Raw genomic sequence first — 2,848 nt, 5'->3', positions numbered from 1 at the left:
CTTTCTATGTATTAATTTACATAGACGTTTTAATATGAAATATAAATAAGTGTCTTAGACAATAGATACTATTTTACGCTACTGATTAATAATCAAAACTTTATGTGGCTGATGCTACAGAAGAAGGGGTTTATGCGCATGCGTAAACCCCTTCTTCTATTGTTCTGGTGTCTCCGACGGGACCGTCTTACAGCGCACCTAAAGGTGTGGCATGTGTATTGCATCATTTTCAGGAAGCGTTGCGTTGCCATATGTACCTGAAATTTTACTGATCCGTTGCCCATGTGGACGCGATATTTAAAAAAAAAAAAAATCTCGTTGCCGTTGTCATGTGGATGTAGCCTTAGAAAGCTGTTGCTCCTGAAATGTTGAGAAAACAAATTATTTAAGCTAGTGATGGACACTTTATAGACAGTTTAGAAATTCAAGAACCCTTAAGTGGATACTCACCTGTGATAGGTGGTGGAAGTTCTCATTTGTAATTTGTCTGAGGCAGGATTTATGCCAGATGCCTGAACAAACTGTAACACATTTGACTATATTATTTTTTAACTCTGTTGGTCTATTTAAGTTGGCAGTAATTTGGAATAAACAAAACAGCAAAAAAAAAATCACTGTTAAAGAGATACATAATTGATATGAATGTTTGCACAAGAGTAATTCAAAGGTAGATTCAGGAAAACCTCAAGCATGGCAACCTCACAGATCCCACTGTTAAGTTTTTAATGAATCTGTTTAATAGCGGTAGATTTTGTCCATCCCATTTATATTAAATAAGGTTAACAAAATATTAGGAACACACCCCAGTATACCAGTAGAGTTCAAGAGCCTCTAAAATAACCATTAAAATAAACAGAAACCTCTGTCAAACAGATCCAATAAAAACTGGATTTTGATCCTCACAAAGGGAGGTTTATTACAGGCCCGTTCTGTTATACCTCATTAGTTTTAGTTAGGTGTACCTAATATACTGGCAAGTCAATGTGACAACAATCCTTTTGGATTTGTGGAAATGGAAATTTCATGAAATATGGAAATTAGATGGTGATAGTTATCAAATTGAATGCTGAACTATTAGTGAGATAAAAGACACGTTTTGACCGGGCCCTGCACTAGTTGATGTAAATGGATTAGGCAAAGTAATAAACACCTGTCAGTATAACACAATACAGCACAATACAAATGCTGTCCTCTAAAATAATCACACAGTTGAATCTCTCTAAAACTGTTTCAGCAAAAACACTAACCTTCATGAAAGAGAATTTACTGCAGGACTGCTGTATTAGACTGCATTAGTTTTAGCTAGGTTTTGTTAGTGAACTGCCAAATGAGTGTATATCCACCCACTGCCCTTAGCTGCACACTGTACAAATTCACTGAATATCTCACCTTTGCATTTATAGCCAAGCCACTTGAAGGAGGATACAGGTCCTATGCACTGAATGCACTTGTCCAAGGAGGATACTGTTGTGCACACAAGGCGATGATTTTGACACTGATGGCAAAATTTTATGGTAACATTAATTTTTTGTGAAACAGTTTTAGTGGCAGAATATTTCACATTCACATTTTGACATCTACACAGTCCTAGAAGAGCCAATACATTTCAATCCAATATCAACGTGACAAGCAACTTACCTTTCCACTGTTGACAACTGGATCCATTTCACTTGGACTAGTGAACTGATTCTGGTTATTTTCAGTTATCTAAAATAGATAACAAGAGCAGACAATTTAAAAAAAATACCACAATGATTACTGTCTGTTTTATTTTAGATGTTGTTAAATCAAGAAAATAACTTTTCTAGATGCGGCAAGATAACTTTTAAAATTCTGTGAAGAATGTCTTAATCTGTTTGTTTTTTAGTTACTGTTGTCAGACAACGGAACGAGTATGAAACAGTGACTCAAATGTGGCACAATAAGATGAGATGTTAACCAGCAGTCCCTTTCAAAAAAAGATACAGAATGCACTGATGAAAATCTATCTTTCATGAGGATATACCTCTTCAAAATATTTGGAAATTTGTGGTCTCAGAACCTCTGGAACTTCAAATTTTGCCACAAGTATTGTCATTAGGCAGCATAAGGCACCATGCATGCAGCCTGTTGCAGTTGCTCCGGCTCGTTTCGCGTCTTTTTCTTACTTTTATACAAATGTCTTCCTTTTTTCCCCTCTGAAAGTACTGTAGTAACTTTTTGAAGCCGCGCCCTCTCTAAAGTTGGTCATAGAGAGAGTTTTTATTTACTTTTCATGTTGGAAGGTCTACTTTCACTTCCACTTCCCATCAGATATGCTGCTCGCATTGTTTACTCCAGAGATCAGCTGATTGAGCTGAAGCTAGCTTTGGAACTAGACTCGCTGATCTCCCAGATTTGGAACTTGATTTACCTTTCCATCTCTGCTGAGGCGAATCTTGTTCTCCTCAGTCAACTGAATCGGGTTCCCCTCAGCGGCCTGAATCGGGTTCCCCTCAGCGGCCTGAATCGGGTTCCCCTCAGTCGCCTGAATCGGGTTCCCCTCAGTCGCCTGAATCGGGTTCCCCTCAGTCATCATTTGAAGCAAATACACCATGGAGGAAAGGGACAATAAATACACAGGCACTGGCAATGCACCACTTAAGAGTATATTTGAGGATTGAATGAACTAAGAATCCACCTTTTCACAAAAATTAGGAGAGGAAAAGTTTGCTTTGATCCTCATTAGACAATTTAGTAAGACACAGAATGCAAAATGTTAAGGATAATCTATCTTTTATGAAGATATACCTACGATATCTACAGCCCCGATTTAAAAAAAGTTGGGACAAAGTACAAATTGTAAATAAAAACGGAATGCAATGATGAA

The 2,848-nt window shown here is 37.4% G+C and overlaps 1 long non-coding RNA gene across 1 annotated transcript; it reads right to left on the bottom strand.

Moving 5' to 3' along the window:
- Positions 1-461: 461 nt before the first annotated feature.
- Positions 462-2,478, bottom strand: LOC132882819 (uncharacterized). The gene is made up of 4 exons (XR_009654234.1): positions 2,393-2,478; positions 1,639-1,707; positions 1,390-1,495; positions 462-521 (listed from the first exon to the last, which is right to left on the bottom strand). It is a non-coding gene; the product is annotated as an uncharacterized LOC132882819 (long non-coding RNA).
- Between the last annotated feature and the right edge of the window lie 370 nt (positions 2,479-2,848).

Source organism: Neoarius graeffei, chromosome 3 (genome assembly GCF_027579695.1).
Source record: "Neoarius graeffei isolate fNeoGra1 chromosome 3, fNeoGra1.pri, whole genome shotgun sequence".
Classification (NCBI taxonomy): Eukaryota; Metazoa; Chordata; class Actinopteri; order Siluriformes; family Ariidae; genus Neoarius; species Neoarius graeffei.
The sequence above is the reverse complement of the archived record's forward strand: the minus strand, read 5'-3'. Positions and strand labels throughout refer to the sequence as shown.